The sequence below is a fragment of the Eurosta solidaginis genome, chromosome 2 (genome assembly GCF_040869045.1).
Source record: "Eurosta solidaginis isolate ZX-2024a chromosome 2, ASM4086904v1, whole genome shotgun sequence".
NCBI classification, from domain to species: domain Eukaryota; kingdom Metazoa; phylum Arthropoda; class Insecta; order Diptera; family Tephritidae; genus Eurosta; species Eurosta solidaginis.
Genome location: NC_090320.1, coordinates 217,590,544 through 217,611,101, shown reverse-complemented (window position 1 = coordinate 217,611,101; position 20,558 = coordinate 217,590,544). Strand labels below are relative to the sequence as shown.

The 20,558-nt window shown below is 35.9% G+C and overlaps 1 long non-coding RNA gene across 1 annotated transcript in view; it reads left to right on the top strand.

The window, feature by feature from the left end:
* Positions 1 to 20,558, top strand: part of LOC137242608 (uncharacterized) — a 201,050-nt gene that overhangs the window by 7,278 nt on the left and 173,214 nt on the right. The gene's annotated exons all lie outside the window — the stretch shown is intronic.

Below are 20,558 nucleotides of genomic sequence, written 5' to 3'. Positions count from 1 at the left end.
TATGTTGAGTCTCACAACTAAAGAAGCAACTCTACTAGTATAACAGTACATTAACTATTTCAATTTATATACACTAAAATTTGTGTAAGCTTTATGTGTATAAGTAACTTGCTTTTGATTTGTTGTATACATTCCTAAACAAAATTTCATAAGTTCTAACAAGTGAAGGCTGTGTACAGATAGCTTTGTTGTAAACCTTATTGTGTTGTTGTGTTGTATTAACACTCTGCTTCAGAATGTATACAACAATACAATTATTTATGCATAAAACTAGACTACACAATTTGTTCTCACATTTATGTAAGGGCCTTTCTTTCCGGGCATCTGGGACGTTCCAAGAGAAATGAAATTTAAGGCAAGTTGGGGTAAAACAATAACGACCAGCCAATTATTAAGGCCAAAATAAAGGTAGGACTCTTCGAAAGTATATCGCGCCATAATATTACATACACAGGCTGACAAAATTTGAAAAATTTTAAACACAGAAATGAGCTAAGACTTTTCCAAGTGTCCTAAGTTCGCTTAATTTGAATAACGAATCGGATTTTTCATTTTGAACCTTGTTTTGGAGGTATTGTTGTCGTGCTCTAGTGCTTAACCCCATCCTATGGATGCGATCACTCGCAAATTATCCTCAAGATGCTTTAACGGTTGTCCAAAGAAAATAGCAGTTTCAACAGGTGTGGACCATATAGAGGTTGGTGTTAGAGGTGTACGTTCCGCATTAAAATTGAAAAGACGGTTGGTGTCATGTGGAGACACATTGCATGCAGGACATACATTACGTATTTCAGGATTGATTCTGAACAAGTAAGAGTTTAACCTGTTACAGTATACAGAGCTAGGGTGACTCATGTCTCCCTCGTTAGAATGGTTTTTTCTTCTGCAATAGTAGGATATTTTATATTGATAATGGGCTTCACCGGGCGCCGCCTGATTCTGTGTTGACTTGGCCTACCTTCGGCCTTCCCATGCTCATTTGGAGCAACCGACTGTGCTGGTAGCTACTGAATCTCATGATAATATTTATGGAGGCGCTCCCTTAACCCTCTTGGAGGTGGGGCTAGATTAAGCAGTTCATTGCTAGAGTGTCCTGGTTTGTGAAAATTAAGCACAAACTGTCTGTTCAGCATTTAGTTGTGCTCTTTAAAGTGTAGCTCTTTAGACTCGCTATGTAGCTGATGTTAATGGGTTATAAAGATACATCCCGTTGTAGTTATCGAGTGCAGCTCTTTGACAGGCCTGCAGCGTTTTCCACTTAGTGTTTTTAAGACCGGGCGACCACTCTGGTGGTGTGTAGCACATCAGCGACTGGGAAATTGCTTTGTTCATCGTTGGCAACGTTTCTTTATCTTTTCCCAATTGCTGCCGGCAAGCGATTTAAGGATTCTGTTGCGCCGAACTTCGATTTTGTATGAAGTGTTGATAGAAAAAAATTACGTATGCGCCATGCATGTAACTCATATTTCTCTTTTGTTGAATCTTGGTTAATTTAACTTATTAGTGGATATTAAGATCTTGCAATGGTTTTCCCAAGTAAAATTTTTCAAACATTTCCATTTCGATGAGAAAAACATAAGTAAGCATACAAAACTTTCGGTAAGAATCAATATTCTTTTGTAAGAAAATCAAAAACTGGTCAAAAATATACAATATTTAAATTTTTTGGGAACATATTTGTGATCATTGCAAATATCCTTAGCTTTAGAAATTCAGGAGACGTCCGCTCCCTCCCTGATATATCCACGAATTAATCGTACTCTGAAAATCGAATATTAAAACATTAGAATATTGGATGAATCGAATATCACGAGCTCTACCCGTTATATGATTTAATGGGTAATTTTCAGGATCTCTTGTAAAAGTCATAGAAGCTGTGTTACCATATGGCTTATATCTTTTAACGTACCCGTAATTATCAGGGTATCTAAACTCTTATAGCCGGATGGGTACTTAATTACCCCCACTAAGACATACGTATGTCTAAAATTACTAATGCATTTGCATTATCAAATTGTTGGTGCAGGTTATGATTCAAAAATGTCATAGGTAAACTTATCCTGACAATTCACCTTGTTCTATCAAGTTTTAATTTTTTTAGAAATTGCTTGGCATGATTTTTCAAACCATTTTAAACTCGCCAACTTAGATTAGTACAAGTAAGGGTGCCTAAGTTCGGGTGTAAGATAAGTTACTTTTCTACATAACACGTGGCAACAACGCCCATTTAAAAAAAAAATGTTTTTCAATTTTTCTTACAATAAAACTTGTTAAGTGAAATATAAAATTTATACAATACTATTTTTAGGTAAGATATGGCTTATTATTCTAATCTGCGACTCTTTTAAACTTCTAGTTTTTAACCGATCCCGTCCATTTTAAACGGCTTTATTTAGCTTGACTTGACAGGCTAGCCGGCCGGAACGAATTTTGTAATTAAAATTTAAGTAACTTCCCGATAAGCTACAAGCTTCAAACTTGGAATATAGTTCAGAACCCGATGATAATAAGAAAAAACTCCGATAGATGGCGCATGCATCGAAATATTTAAAAATATCGTATTTGTGGTCCGATTTCGCTCTTATTTGGAACAAATATTACATACAGTCCGGTAGAAGTGACATCAAAGTACTTTGGAGTTCGAATACTTAGATTGTAACAAATTGTCAGGAAAAAAAAAAAAAATAAATGTAAAGCGCGATAAGCTGCGAACAGATTTTAGGCCGAGTTTCTCTTCCAATTTGCGTCGTGCTCCTTTTTAATTTTTCCTACAAATTGGCGGGACGGGACCTATTTGCATTATGCGGTTCCCCCCATAAATTCAGAAAACAAAAATTCAGAAAAATATTTTTTCAGAAAACATTAGTCAGAATCCTTTTTTCAGAAATCAAATTTCAGAAGTAAAATTTTAGAAGTCAAAATTCAGAAGTAAAATTTCAGTAGTCAAAATTCGGAAGTCAAATTTCGGAAGTAAAATTTCAGAAGTTAAAATTCAGAGAGTCTGATTACTTTCTGAATTTTGATTTCTTAAATTTTACTTCTGAATTTTTTTTCAGCCTGGAACACAGCAAAGTCGTATGAAGGCGTTATATTAAATCGAATTATGGAATATGTATAATATCATCAAATTGGGTGAAGTCCGTACAAATAATTCCATCGAAAGGTGGCACAATGTCATTCGAAGTGCGTTTGGGAAACACCCTAACATATTTAATTGCATAAATAAAATAAAAAACGAACAGGCAATAATAGAAACCAAACTTCAGCAATACTTATATTTAAGAATTAATGAGCTTAACGCCGGCTTATAATAATTGAATTTCAATTACATATTATGTTTTCTAAGAGAAACTGAAAAGAAAGAAACAATTTCTGGCATATTGCGATGGTACCATTTCGAAAACCGCCAACGTAATCATCATCATGCAATTTCGTAATGTTATCAAAGGTTTCACCGAGATTCGAACCGCGAATCATACGGTGAAACTGCAATTGTCTTAATCACTATTCAGAAATTTTCAGCTGGAGGCGAGCCATATCAGAAACGCAAGACAAAATATAAAGACTTCTTTTTTTAATACTGTAAATTCAAAAGATCGCGGGTTCGAATCGAGCTCAAGGCCTAAAAATAACTTTTTTGTCATTACTATTGCTATAATAAATTTTTTCTTAATTTAAACAACAAAAATTGTTAATACATCCCACAGCACGGGGGAAAAGTGTCAATAAATATGCCACTATGGCATCATTGCCATGAAAATTGGACTTGTAATTCATCATCCATTCTGCAACAGATGTCACAGTGCTGTGAATATCAACTGGCAAGAAATAGGGTATAAGTAAAAATAATGAAGAGAAACAAACAACCGCTGTGATAACTGAATGGTTATAGCAGAGGTGCCTAAACGTTGCCGATGAAGAGTTCCCGAAATGGATCTATACAACGAGCTTTGGCAGTTGTCTAATTTTTTTTCTTTCTTCTATTCTATTTAAAAATTTATTCAATTAAGAAAAAATGTATCATAACAATAATAATGATACAATAATTATTGTTAGGCCTTGAGCTCGATTCGAACCCGCGATCTTACAAATCAGCAGGCCGATATAACAACAAAAATTGTAAATTCATTTGAAAAAGATAAACGCGAAAAAAATTAATTAATTACATGCTTGTTATTGCAAACAATTCAAAATTTTAGATTGTACTAGTTTTTCTTTATACATAATTCCTTCCAAAAAAATAAACGTTTTTGAATTTTGAGAAAAATTTTATGTTTTTTCTGTCGTCTGATTACTTTCTGAATTTTGACTTCTGAATTTTGCCTTCTGAAATTTTACTTCTGAATTTTCACTTCTGAAATTTGACTTCTACAATTTGACTTCTGAGATTTGACTTCTGAGTTTTGACCTCTGAACTTTGTCTTTCTGAAAAAAGGGTGGATGGAGAAGGATGACTTCTGAGTTTTGACCTCTGAACTTTGTCTTTCTGAAAAAAGGGTGGATAGAGGATGCTTTATGAAAAAATGTGTTTCTGAATTTTTGCTTTCTGAATTTGTGGGGCTATCGTTTTATGCCAACTCCAAACGGCATCTGCGAGGCAGATGAGTTTTCATTGAGAGCTTTTTATGGCAGAAATACATTCGGTGTGCTTGCCAAACACTGCCGAGGGGCGACCCCGCTTAGAAAAATGTTCTCCTAATTGAAAAACCTTATTTCTAAAATTTTGATGTTGCTTTGCCCGGGGTGTGAACCCAGGGCATTCGGTGTGGTAGGCGGAGCACGCTACCATCACACCACGGTGGCCGGAAAGAGTCCTTGTAATAACAAGTCACTAAATGAACTAAATAGAATGAGAAATAATCGGTAATTAAGACTTAAAACTTGAAAATAAAGTAATTAAAAAAATTGTTAAGCTAAACGGTTTTATTGAAAACAATATTTACATGAATTAATAATAATACTAAAAGCTAGAAAATATTAGGTAGACCCTAGGTACTAGTAATCATACTCCTCATCAATATAGGGCGTTGATCAGACAATTAAATAGAAGCGTTGGGCGCGTGAAATTTCTAAAAGTGTGAGGCGTGGCATAACCTGGTTAAGGTTTATTTGGCCTTACTTATGACTATCAACAGAAATTTGACGTGTCCAACGCTTTTAGTTAATTGTCTGATCAACGCCCTATATTGATGAGGAGTATGATTACTAGTACCTAGGGTCTACCTAATATTTTCTAGCTTTTAGTATTATTATTACTTCATGTAAGTATTGTTTTCAATAAAACCGTTTATCTTAGACAATATTTTTTATTTATTTTTTACTAGACATTTTTCCTGCTACAAAATATCTGTACCCAATCTTATCACGATACGGTAATTTTTCTTCGAGGTATGGCTCCCGAAACATAGAGAATTCCTTAGTGATAAAAGGGCGGTGCCACGCCCATTTTCAAAAATTTGAATATTTTCCTATTTCTTGCTATAATTTTACTTGAGAAAAGAGATTTAAATGATATAAAGCTCATTTTTTTTTCTTTAAAAATCTTGTATACAAAAATGGGTGTGGTCCTTAACGGCAAGCTCTTTGCTGAATTTTATTATAATAGGTTAAACGGTATTTGATTTATGATTATTAATATTTGCAAAATTGATTTTATCACAAGTGGGCGGTGGCACGCCCGTTTTAAAAAATGCTGTCAAGTTTTTATAAAAAGCATTAATATCAGCTCACACATAAAATTTCAACATTCTGGATGTATTATTTACTAAATAATCTGGTTTTTGTGTTTTCTAAAATGTTATATATATAAAAAGTGGGCGGGGTTATCATCCGATTTTACTTATTTTCAACACCAATCTATACTGGTTCCAAATAAATCCTTACACCGAATTTGTTGAAGATATCTCAATATTTTCTCAAGTTATCATGTTAAGGGAGGGATGGACGGGCATGGCTTAGTCAATTTTCTTTTCGATACTGATGATTTTGATATAAATTTATATCTGTATCTATTCCTTTATACCTGTACAACCAACCTTCATGTCATCAGGCAACCGTTATGTTTACCAAAGTTATTATAAATAGTAGCTATAATACCAACATCTGTGACGTTGTACCGATTTCAAGTTTGTCCATGTTATCATTTGATTTGGTTAAGAGTTCAATTGAATCTATGGCAATGTCAGGTCAATAGTAAGATCACTTGACCTCGTGTCAGTCATCCTGTATGCTGGCTAACTTAACCGAAATTGGCCGACTAAAGTGAAGCCATAGCTTATATAAAAATATTTAAGACATTTTTTATTAGAGGGGTCCCCACATGAAGTAGTTTGACAAGCCTTTCGTGTATTCCTGCCATTAAAAGGTACTCAGCTATTTGGAGTCAGCACAAAACATATAGGCCCACAAATTTGTAGGGTAAATTAAAAGTACCACATCAAAAATTGGTGCAAAAGATGGGCCTTAATCCTGTCGGAGATATAACGCGCCGCATTTCTTCCTTGATCTATGATTATGGAATGTCCCATATATAAAAACATATAAACACACACTTTGTACATGTACAATTACAAAAAAAAAAACTAACATAGTTTAGAGTTTGGGCCATTTCAAAAGTCATCACACAGGCAATATATCATTCAGGTGAGCCCATTCAGTGTCTGCTCGCTGGGTGCTTAAGTGTACAGGGCGTTTAGTGATGCTATTGCTACTGGTTTTGTCGGAATTTTTAAGCATCCTGTCAGAGGCCAAAGCAAAACACAAAAATAACATGACCGCAACAATAGCAGCAACAACAATGCCCGTAAAGCTGCAAAGTTTGCATTGTTGGAATTAACAATGCAAAAAAAAAAGAGTAAATGCAAGGTCAGAGGGCTAAAAGTTCAACTTGCTTTTCGAGTGGCATATAGCAAAAAATAAGGTAAGAAAACCGATTTTTTTAAATGACGTCTAACAAGCACTAAGGTTATGAACGTATAAATAAAAGTCAGCTACCGCGTTGATGAGTGTGTACTTTCTTAAAAAGAATTTTTTGTATTCTTATTTGCTTGAAATTATCTTTAAGTTAATTCGCTTGCTAACTTGGCTTGGTTATGGTCATGCTAAACAAAAAAGGTTATGTGGCAGGTTATTAATTTTATCTTACATTATGTTTATTTTTTTTTTTTTGGCTTTGCAACTTTGCACTTATCACGTCTTTCGGTTAGAGCTCAAGTTGTATGGTATTAAAGGGAAATTTGAAGCTCTTCGTTAAGAGATTTTTTTGCAAACTCAAAGCCTATACTTAGGCGCTTTGGATATGATGTTCTAATTGGCACTCATGCAAATCTGTGCCTAATTATTTGACTGTGTGGTGTGTGTGTGTGCTCGTTTGTATACAAATATAAATATACCCTGATCTAGAAGAACGAATATTTCCAAGAATGGTTGGAAAGAGAAAATGTGTTAACAAAATGTAAGTAGTCTAGTTTCTATTACATATTTTTGGTAAATCAGTGACCATCTAAGACAAGTTTGGCAGATTTTGACTCACAGCTGCAGTCATCATAGTGAGGCGATTTGCCGCCACCACAAAACACAAATAGGTACCATATTCACCAATCGATTGCTACAGTCCACACTATCGCGTTCTCAGCTATATTATATGGTCAATGTTATGTTTGTATGCAGATGCGCAATTCATATGCGTTTAAAATTAAAAAACAAAATTGAAGACAAATCGAAATATTTTGTTTCTTTTTAAAATTTCCTTTCAATTTGGGTTGAAAAGTATGCCCAGTGATTTAGGTTTGTTATTTTTTAGGTTTCAATTTAGGCACACTCGGACACAGCCAATGACGGGTGAAATCAGTACTGCAACAACAACCATTTCACGGCGCTCATAATCCAGTCATTAATTTTAAAGTGGTAGGGAAGGTAATTGTTGGAAAAGGAAATGGGAAGAAAAAGCAAAGGAAGTTGGGGAAAAATCGAATAAGTAGAAACAGAGGAAGATGAAGAGTGGGAGTAAAAGTAAGTATATTTGTTATGGTTCTGTGAAAAGAGGTTAACAGGAATATAAAGAGTAAGGATAATATTAAGAGTAACAGTGAGAGCTATACTTCGATATTTTTCAAAAATTGGAAGAGTAAAAAGAAAAGCGGGAGGCTTTACAGAAGAACGAAATTGTTAGGCAAATTGAATTAGCGGATTAAAAAGGGGAGAGGGGAGAGGAAATAAGGAAGGAATAGTGTTGGGCACAGAGTAGAGTCTGATGAATAAATAGAAATAGTAAGAACAATTTCTGTCGGGCTTAATCATACGGCTGGAAGTATTTCACGTTTGTCTAAACGTTTTCAGGGTTATTCGAATAATGTTTTGATTAGCCAAACTTTTTTTTGCCATCAGTTATATCTGAAAGCTCTATGATTTGGCGGCCACCGTGGTGTGATGGTAGCGTGCTGCGCCTACCACACCGTATGGCAAAGCAACATCAAAATTTTAGAAATAAGGTTTTTCAATTAGAAGAAAATTTTTCTAAGCGGGGTCGCCCCTCGGCAGTGTTTGGCAAGCGCTCCGGGTGTATTTCTGCCATGAAAAACTCTCAGTGAAAACTCATCTGCCTTGCAGATGCCGTTCGGAGTCGGCATAAAACATGTAGGTCCCGTCCGGCCGATTTGTAGGGAAAATCAATAGGAGTACGACGCAAATTGGAAGAGATCCTCGGCGTTAGATCTCTTCGTAGGTTATCGCGCCTTACATTTATTTATTTGTATCTCTGATTTGTTGAAGTATCTTTGCTGTAGAGCCTCTGCCGTTATATATTTTTACACCCACCACCTATTTCTGCTCAATGAACGGTGTTTAATGCTTGGTTTACATAGATAAATGTTGGGTCTTGGACTGTATACCATAAATCCCCAGTTATTGTAATTGCATTACAAGCCTCCCTGATACTCATCCGTACCTTCATTATATTGTTCCAGCTCACCAATCATCTCATTGACATCAGCAATATGTTTCCATAGTCCTTAGTTGTGGACAATGTGTTACACTGAAGATTTAGGCAGTTCCGTTGACTAAAACCTTTCCAATTCCTCTCAGGAAAAGGTAGTAAACGCTCTAAATAAGGAAATGCAGACCATATGCGTTATTTCCCTGCACGTTACTTTATATTTCCGAAATGCATTAATCTAATATTTGCATGATATTGATAAAATGAATGCTGCAGATAATATCAAATATGGAACACTTAAATTCATGAGGGTATGCGTTGTCAAATGCGACTCCATTTGGTAATATTGATTTAACCTGTCTAGTTTTATTGCGTCAGGTGTAATACAAATATTTTAGTTCTTTCCCATTTCATAGCGATTTTTCTGAATTCGAAGAAAATTGTTTTAAAAAAATTTTCCCCATTTTAAGTAGGTGGTTTTACTTGAATACATATTTATATAATTAATCAATTTTTCAAAGATATGCAATCTGTAAATTTTCCCTCAAAATACACTATAAAACAAGTAGTTGTTTACTAAATACAGTGAGAGAGTGAACATTTGTTTTAAGTAATTAACACACCTAAGCTCTTAATTTTTTTACCTGGAAAATGAGTGAAAAATTTATTAATTTAAAAACATGGATGTTATACCGTTTTCACACAGAAACTTAATCGAATCACAAATCTATTTAATGAAATAATTAAGTTTACCTTTTCATACAGGACCTTTTGCTTCATTAAGCGAACATCTGTCAGTAGCTCCAAAAAAATACCCATAGATGTTGCACCTAACCAAATATTTGCCTATTTTCGAAAAAGCCATATTATCTTTTGCAGAAAATGCAGCGAAAATTAAATTTTGAATTTTTATGTGTTTTTCTATTTTTCGTAAAGTTAACTAATTTTTGATTGTCATTTGTTACATACATTGACAATAAAATTCGAAGCAACAAGCAAAACCAACTGGATTTTTCACTCGATTAGGCATTCAATGAAGTAATAGTGAGGTAATTAACAATTTGTATTTTGCATGGAAGATTGAGTTCAATTAGGGTTTTAATGTAGAAAACTTGACCAATTATTTCATTAGGCCTCTGTATGAAATTGGCGTTAGGATTTTTTCAGATGTCCAACGTTTGTCTTTGAGCATAGCGTGGAGGGATCTTTTGAAAAAGAGGGCGTTAGGGTTTTACCACCTCTTTAGGAGAGCTACTTTTTAGTGATATTAACTCTACGTATTTTAAAAAGGTTTTGTAAAAGATTGCAATGACGAACTCCGATCTCCGTCCAGTCACCTGAAACTTTTTATACCCAGCTGTACGTGTACACAGGTTATTATAACTTTGATTGGATAACGGTTGATTTTACAGGTATAAAGGAATCGAGATAGATATAAAAATAAATAAAGATAGATATAGACTTCCATAAATCAAAATCTTCAGTATCGACTGTGCGGCCGTACGTCTGTCCCTATATTAACACGATAGCTTGAGCAAATATTGAGATATTTTCACGGTATACGAGCTATTCTGTACCCAGAATAGAGTAGTATTGAAAATGAGCGAAATCGGAATATAACCACGCTCACTTTTTCGATATCGGAAATTTAGAGAAATGGAAAAAATGATTTAATTAAAAAATGAATATCGTTAAGCTAATGAAATTTGGGGAGTGGATTGGTTTTATGACGCAAAACATAAATTTCCAAAAATTTTGGAAAATTTGCGTAGCACCACCCACATTTAGATGAAGAAATTTTGGAAATTTAACAAGCCGTAACAAAGCCGTTTAAGATATTTCATTGAAATTTGGCAGGGACACTATCATTGCCAAATTATATAGAGTGAGGGAAGATAATTAAAATCGCTTGAGGACCAAGCCTAAAGAACTTACCTTAGCAAACTTTGCAATAACTCTATGGTATTATTATTATTTATTTATCTCAAAGTACACTAAGACTTGGAGTCTTTCATTGCACATATTCACGAGGTTAAATACAATTTTTCTTCTTAAATTTAAGCTTAAGCTAACATTAGTTCTAGACAATACGACACAGTCGTTGTAGGTATGTAGGTTGAAACAGGAGGAAGTGTTTGAAGAGATCTGTTACTGCCGTTTTGAAGCATCCATATGACTTAATGCATTTTATTGGAATAGGTAGAGAATTCCACAATTTCACAACACTAACAAAGAATAATCTAGAAGCCGCTACTGTGCTATGCCTAGGGACTACAAAGTTGTGAGTTCGCGAAGATTGTACAAATTTTAGTTTCTCATAAAGATATCTAGGTTGTTGAAATTTAATTATTTTATATAAACACAAAACATTTCGGACATTTAGATAGACTTCTATGCTAAATCCAAGTATATTTTTTGAGTATGGTGAAATGTGGTCAAACTTTCTTTTACAATAGATGAATCTTGCCACGTTGTTAATAGTCAAACTTAGTTTATTTTTAGATTCGCAGTCTAAATCTCCATACACATTTTCAAAATATCTTATTTGAGGCACAATCAGAGCCTTAACTAATTTAAGTTTTATGTTATGAGGTAGGCAAAAACAGGTATGCCACAGGTTTCTTAAAGTATTGTATATTTTTGATATCCTACAGGAAATGTGGTGTGTACATGTTAAGCGGGTGTTGACTTTAAAACCGAGACTAGTAACGACGGATTGATACTGTAATATATTTCCATCGAGAACTATGGGTGATAGCGCAGTTAGATCAACCGAATCGTGCGATATTGGCAGGACCTGTGTTTTTTCCGCATTCAGGCAAAGGCCATTTGTTTCTGCCCAAACTGATATTTTATCAAGATCTTCGTTTAGCCTAAAGACAAGATCTTCCCCAAGTCCTATTGGGCGTGAAAAATAAATCTGAGTATCGTCAGCATATAAATGTATTGACGAATTTTGACAGCAATGAACGATGTCGTTGATAAAAGTTGTAAATAGTATAGGACCCAAGATTGATCCTTGAGGTACCCCTGAGGGAATTTTACTACGTTCAGAAATTACTTCACCACACTGAACTTGTTGTTGCCTACTCGAGAGGTAACTTTCAATAAGCTCAATTGAAGTTGAGTCAAAACCGAAATAATGTTTCAGCTTCAAAAGTAATATATCGTGATTGACAGTATCAAAAGCTTTAGAAAAATCTAAAAGAATTAAAAATGTAAGTAATTTGCCATCGAGACTGGGGCGAATATCATCCATTACTTTGAGCATGGCTGTGGAACAGCTGTGACCAGCTCTAAAGCCAGATTGACTGTCAGCCAGCAGGCTATTCTTGCTCAGGTGAGATGTTATTTGATTAGCAATAAACCTTTCAAACACTTTCGATAAAGCTGGTAAAATACTTATAGGCCTATAATTTTGAGGGCAGTCATAGTTTTTGCTCTTGGCTATAGGGACAATGTTTGCTACTTTCCATTGGTTTGGAAACGTAGATGAGGTTATGGCAAAGTTTATGAGATGTGTAAGAGAGGGGAGTGCAGAGGGCAATATTAATTTTAAAAAGCGTAGACTAAGTCCATCCACACCCACAGCATTCGACTTGATGTTGTATACACACTTGGCGATCTCATCTTCAGTGCCTGAAACAAATGCTAATTTATTAGAGTGGTTGTATTCTAAGCTCTGATCCACAACAAATTTATTTGCATTTGATTGATATTCTACCTCAGTAGTGGTATATGATTGAGCTATGAATATTATATTTAGTTATCTACCGGCGAAATCAATTTTGGAGAAATGAGCAGTGGCGCGTTTGGAACTAGTTCCAGATTACTTCAGGATTGTTCAAGGACCATTTTTGGATTGTGTTTGGAATCATGTCGGGTCTGTCTCTGGATCATTTCGATAACAATTCGGGATGACTTTTGGGATAAATTCGGTACTATTTGTGCCAGGTTCGTTATAATTTTTTCAAAATTATGTTCAAAATTCGATCGGAACTACTACTACTTCAATATCACTTCAGGACTATTCACGGTCCATTTCCGGATTGTTTGGATCAGTTTGTTTTTTTTTCTTAGAAAAAAAAAAACTATTTCGCGACTTTCTACATATAGTTTTGATATTGTTTCCGGCACTATTTCGGACCGTTTCCAGAATGTTTTTGAAGCCATTTCAAGTAGAGCTTACGATTTCTTCTCGAATACTCGCGAACTTCTCGACTTTCAATCCAGTCGCTGCATTGGCAGTATTCTATACATTTCTGTTTTTTTAGTTGTGGTTTTGTCAAAATTTTCGCTTGTGCAAAATTGAGAATTGAAAGTAGAGAAGCTCGTGAGCCTTACGAGTGATTCGAGATTCAAGAATCTCGCGAGAAATCTCTTCTCGAACAAGTTCGAGAAATTGTACGCTCTAATTTCAAGGCTGGTCAGGAATCATATCGGGAGGATTGCTGCGTGATATTTTTGAACTTTCGACGGATCATTTAGAGTGTTTTCGGAACTATTTCAATACCATTTAGGGATAATTTCGTAAAAAAGTTAATGGGGAATATTGGGAACAACTGCTCTAAAAAATTCTGTACATCTTTCCTTCTATGGAAAATTGCGGGTTCATCACTGGATCATGTCGGGATATTTCGAAATTTTATAATATATTTTATTCGTTAGGACTGTGCCGCAGCTAATGGGCTAGTTTAAGATTAACCTTTTGTTAATACCAAATTTAGCCCCGTGTGTTAGTTTCATCAAAACAGTGGTCTCGAAAAAGCCAACGAGAAAGGGATATATTCAATTCAGATATCCAGAAATGAGATTATCATTTCCTAGACACTGAATAGAGTTTCTCATATATCCTGTCAATTGTATTAAAAAGGGCTTTAAACTGTCCTCGGTCTTTTCCAAGATAAACTTTCGTGGTGATTACTTTTCAAAAATTTATAAGCCTAGATTATTTCATGCTACTCATGGCTCGAAGTTACCGCATATTACTATGTACAATGTACCCCACTCCCGTTCCCCCACTGCTCTAAATGTAAACTGCCGGATGTGTTAATTTAGTGGTGTCTGTGTGTGAATTTTCGCATTCAGCACTTCCTTTCAAAATTATTTGATGATTAATAGAATTTTATGATTAATATACCAAAGCTGTTGAACGCACTTACATCTGATAACAAAATACATATATATGAAAAAATACCATCAGAAATGGTTGTAAGTGTGTCATGTAGTACCAGACAAATCTATACAACTCTCACCTTATACTCCCACGTAAGCAAAATATTTTTATTATATTTATATTACAAGCAATTTCATGCCATACGTTCACGCGTTACTTAATTTATTCAGAGTGATATAGCCTATTTCAGGGAGTTTGCTTCCAGCCATTCAGAGAAGTTTGTAGGGTGTTCCGCAGGAGTTTCCTGCGCGCTTAACTCATACTCATGGGGAGACTCCAGTAAAGGGCCAAAGGAGAGTAGCGCCTTTCAATAAGTAAAAGAAAAATTTTCCTTCGAAGCATTTTCGGATGACCAAATCGTGTCCCAGATAATCCAAGTATACTCCGTCCAGAAGTCCTTTTTGAGGACACCGAAATTGAATGGCTGGGCTTTTTACACTCTTTACACATTTTTATACTCAGTTGAGCAGAGCTCACAGAGTATATTCGAGATAGATATAGACTTCCATATATCAAAATAATCAGGATCGAAAAAAAATTTGATTGAGCCATGTCCGTCCGTCCGTCCGTCCGTCCGTCCGTTAACACGATAACTTGAGTAAATTTTGAGGTATCTTGATGAAATTTGGTATGTAGGTTCCTGAGCGCTCATCTCAGATCGCTATTTAAAATGAACGATATCGGACTATAACCACGCCCACTTTTTCGATATCGAAAATTTCGAAAAACCGAAAAAGTGCGATAATTCATTACAAAAGACAGATAAAGCGACGAAACTTGGTACGTGGGTTGAAGTTATGACGCAGAATAGAAAATTAGTAAGATTTTCGACAATGGGCGTGGCACCGCCCACTTTAACAAGAAGGTAATTTAAAAGTTTTGCAAGCTGTAATTTGGCAGTCGTTGAAGATATCATGATGAAATTTGGCAGGAACGTTACCACTATTACTGTATATGTGCTAAATAAAAATTAGCAAAATTGGATGAAGAACACGCCCACTTTTTAAAAAAAATTTTTTTTAAATTCAAATTTTAACAAAAAATTTAATATCTTTACTGTATATAAGTAAATTAAGTCAAAATTCAACTCCAGTAATGATATGATGCAACAAAATACAAAAAATAAAAGAAAAATTCATTTAGTTTGTCTAGAATACTTTTATTGCCATAAGTCGAACAAAAATTTACCAATTCTTCTCAAATTCGGTAGGAGCATAGATTCTATCACGGTAACTGTTCTCTGTGAAAATGGGCGAAATCGGTGGAAGCCACGCCCAGTTTTTATACACAGTCCACCGTCTGTCCTTCCGCTCGACCGTTAACACAATAACTTGAGCAAAATCTGATATATCTTTACTAAACTTAGCCCACGTACTTATCTGAACTCACTTTATCTTGGTATAAAAAATGGCCGAAATCCGACCATAACCACGCCCACTTTATCGATATCGAAAATTACGAAAAATGAAAAAATGCCATAATTCTATACCAAATACGAAAAAAGGGATGAAATATGGTAACTGGATTGGTTTATTGACGCAAAATATAACTTTGGAAAAAACTTTGTAAAATGGGTGTGACACCTACCATATTAAGTAGAAGGAAATGAAAAAGTTCTACAAGGCGAAATCAACAGCCCTTGGACTCTTGGCAGGAATACTGTTAGTGGTATTGCATATATAAATAAATTAAGAGTCCCGACAGATGTATTTCTGGATCACCTGGTCAAAATTTGGTCGATATCGCGAGAACGCCTTCACATATACATCTAAGGGCCACTCGCTTTTAAAACCCTCATTAATACCTTTAATTTGATATCCATATCGTACAAACACATACTAGAGTCACCACTGTCCCACCCTAATGGCGATATCTCGAAAAGGCGTCCACCTATAGACCTAATGCCCACTCCCTCTTAAAATGCTCAGTAACACCTTTCGTTTGATACCCATATCGTACAAACATTCTAGAGTCACCCCTGGCCCACCCTAATATCTCGAAAAGGCGTCCACCTATAGACCTAATGTCCACTCCCTCTTAAAATGCTCAGTAACACCTTTCGTTTGATACCCATATCGTACAAACATTCTAGAGTCACCCCTGGCCCACCCTAATGGCGATATCTCGAAAAGGCGTCCACCTATAGACCTAATGCCCACTCCCTCTTAAAATGCTCAGTAACACCTTTCGTTTGATACCCATATCGTACAAACATTCTAGAGTCACACCTGGCCCACCCTAATGGCGATATCTCGAAAAGGCGTCCACCTAAAGACCTAATTCCGACTCCCTCTTAAAATGCTCAGTAATACCTTTCGTTTGATACCCATATCGTACAAACATTCTAGAGTCACCCTTCGTCCACCTTTATGGCGATATCTCGAAAAGGCGTCCACCTATAGAACTAAGGATTACTCCCTTTTAAAATACTCATTACCACCTTTCATTTGATACCCATATCGTACAAACACATTCTAGAGTCACCCTGGCCCACCCTAATGGCGATATCTCGAAAAGGCGTCCACCTATACACCTAATGCCCACTCCCTCTTAAAATGCTCAGTAACACTTTTCGTTTGATACCCATATCGTACAAACATTCTAGAGTCACCCTTGGTCCACCTTTATGGCGATATCTCGAAAAGGCGTCCACCTATAGAACTAAGGATTACTCCCTTTTAAAATACTCCTTACCACCTTTCATTTGATACCCATATCGTACAAACACATTCTAGAGTCACCCCTGGCCCACCCTAATGGCGATATCTCGAAAAGGCGTCCACCTATAGACCTAATGCCCACTCCCTCTTAAAATGCTCAGAAACACCTTTTGTTTGATACCCATATCGTACAAACATTCTAGAGTCACCCCTGGCCCACCCTAACGGCGATATCTCGAAAGGGCGTCCACCTATAGACCTAATGCCCACTCCCTCTTAAAATGCTCAGTAACACCTTTCGTTTGATGCCCATATCGTACAAACACATTCTAGAGTCACTCCTGGTCCACCCTAATGACGATATCTCGAAAAGGCGTCCACCTATAGACCTCATGCCCACTCCCTCTTAAAATGCTCAGTAACACCCTTCGTTTGATACCCATATCGTACAAACATTCTAGAGTGTCCCTTGGTCCACCTTTATGGCGATATCTCGAAAAGCGTCCACCTATAGAACTAAGGATTACTCCCTTTTAAAATACTCATTACCATCTTTCATTTGATACCCATATCATACAAACACATTCTAGAGTCACCCCTGGCCCACCCTAATGGCGACATTTCGAAAAGGCGTCCACCTATAGACCTAATGCCCACTCCCTCTTAAAATGCTCAGTAACACCTTTCGTTTGATGCCCATATCGTACAAACATTCTAGAGTCACCCCTGGCCCACCCTAATGGCGATATCTCGAAAAGGCGTCCACCTATAGACCTAATGCCCACTCTAAAATGCTCAGCAACACCTTTCATTTGATTTCCATATCGTACAAACACATTCTAGAGACACCCCTGGTCCACCTTTATGGCGATATCTCGAAACGGCGTCCACCTATGGAACTAAGGATCACTCCTTTTCAAAATACTCATTAACAGCTTTCATTTGATACCCATATCTTATAAACATATTCTAGAGTCACCCCTGGTCCACCTTTATGGCGATTTCTCGAAAAGGCGTTCACCTATAGAACTAAAGCCCATTCCCTTTTAAAATACTCATTACCACCTTTCATTTGATACCCATATCGTACAAACACATTCTAGAGTCACCCCTGGTCCACCTTAATGGGGACATCTCGAAAAGGCGTCCACCGATAGACCTAAGGCCCACTCCCTCTTAAAATGCTCAGTAGCACCTTTCATTTGATACCCATATCGTACAAACAAATTCTAGAGTCAGCCCTGGTCCACCTTTATGGCGATATCCCTAAATGGCGTCCATACATAGAACTATGGCCTACTCTCTCTTAAAATACTCTTTAATACCTTTCATTTGATACACATGTCATACAACCACATTCCAGGGTTACCCCAGGTTCATTTTCCTTATTTTGTCTCCATAGCTCTCAACTGAGTATGTAATGTTCGGTTACACCCGAACTTAGCCTTCCTTACTTGTTGTTCACTAAATTTGTCACATTTGTATGTTTTTCAACAAATGCTGCTTTAATAATCGAATTTTTTGCGGTATTTCCGCAAACAAGTTATATACACATTAGTCATTTCGAGTGAGATAAAATTGGAATATGCAGAAAATAAATTTTTTTGTTACATTGATGAAATCATATATTCGTGTATGTATGTATGTTTTGTTTACATTGAATTTGCAACCAAAAAGCTCACTGTTATTAAAGTTTATTTAAAATTAATTTAATAATTTGTTTGTAGCAGTTTTTGTGAATTTTGAATAGCGAACAACCAGATTCCGCATTGTAGGAAAAAAATCATATCGAGTATTAGATATCTGATAATATATGTTGTGACGCGGTCTATGAAAAGGTGGCTTATAACTCAAAAAAGAAATTGCGAGAAGCAGCTGTAAACGACTGTTTTTTTTTTTTGAGTCATAAGCCACCTTTTCGTAGACCGGGTCACATATACTGATTTTAAAATCTGCAATCTGGAATTTTGGCAATCTCAATGAAATGGGAGTTTGAATGTCCTGCCCACACTCGAAAAACCAATTTTAACATACAATGGTCCATTTTTAATTGGGTTCACGCCCGGGCAAACCAAAATTTTATTAACAAGATTTTTCAATTAGAAGAAAATATTTCTTTGTTGGGACGGCTCTCGGCATTGTTTGGCAAGCACTTCGAATGTATATCTGCCATGAAAAGCTTCTTAGTGAAAACTCATCTAACTTGCAGATGCCGTTCGGAATCGGCATAAAACAACTTCTTGGAAGAGAAGCTCGGCCTAAAATCTCTTCTCAGGTTATAGCGGCTTACATTTATTTTTTAAGGGGATATCGTTGACTGCAGTGTCCCCTGTAATAACCAGTGAGAGTTCGTAGGTCCTCCCTGCTTAGATCAATGGGTTTGGCTGATACTTTCGTTGTCGGGAGTGTAAACATTTTGGCCTGTCTATGCCCTGTGATGTCTGAATTGTTTTCATGTCCCTAAACAAAAGATTTGACGCACATCACCCCTTCGTCGATTTTGAAGTCCCCTTCGACAGCACAAAAGGCAGCTGCCAAAATGCCGCTTTGTGTGACAATATGACGCTGAGAAAATCATCAGCTCAATCAGGATTGGGAAAAACCTCTTCGAGCCGTTCAAAACTGAATGAAGTTTCAGACAGGGTGACCCCCTATCGTTCAATTTCTTTAATTTGATGCTGGGGGAAGTTATATTAGCTTAACAGATCTGGAACAATATTCTATAAAAGCATGTAACTACTGACGTATGCTAATAACATGGATATCTTCGGCCTGAACACCCGGAAGAGAAGCGGAAAGGATGGGTTTGATGTCCAAATGAAGATAAAACGAAGTAGTTGCTGTTATTGAGCAAAGAGTCTGCGCGTTTTCGCCTTGGCTGTTTGCAGCCATAATATCGAAGTAGTAAAAGGCTTCGTTTATTTGGGAACCAGCATTAATACAAACAACAACCTCTGATATCCAGCGAAGAATCGTTCTTGCCAATAAATGTTACTTTGGACTAGGTATGCATTCGGAAAGTAAAGTCCTTTCTCGCAAACGAAAATCGAAAACAATTCACTTATTGAACCGGTCATTCTATATTGTGCAGAAGCATGGACCATGACAACCAGTGTTGCCAGGAAACAAATTTATTATTTATTATTATCTAGAAAAAAAGGGCTAGAAAGAGCTAAATTTCTTCAAGAAAATCCAAAACTTGTTGCAAAAAGAGCTAAAAGTATATGTAAGTTTTCACATTTATTTCAAATCAAACTTCAACAAAGTTATAAAAAAGATACAGAAAACTCACAAAAAAAAAAAAAAAAAAAATTGTACATAAATAATACTGTTTTTATAGTTCATTTTATATTTTTTACAACAAAAATACATTTTATTTTTTAACTTTTGTTTTGCCATTTGGCGGTAAGATATCCTGCGATATTTAAGTTTATGTTGGGACGAGATATATATGAAGGACCTTAGACTTCAAAATCTATGATTTCATCTTCAGAAGATGAATTATTGTTAAGTCTACAGTCATAAATATTTTTTGTGTTAATTAATTTTAAGAGGTCGTTGTTTATTTCAAAGTCATGATAGCATTTATTCAGCCGTTTACGACCACTTCTTATTGTCAGAAGCGAATTCAGCAAAACTAAATTCATTTTGTTTCTGTGTTTGCTTTTTATTAAACTCATGTTTAAAAATATTCTTTCAACTACAGCACTACTTATTGGCAGCAAAAGAAATGTAAGCACAAAATCGACAAGCGCTTGGAAAGGGTTTTTATTTAACGCGTTCTTAAACT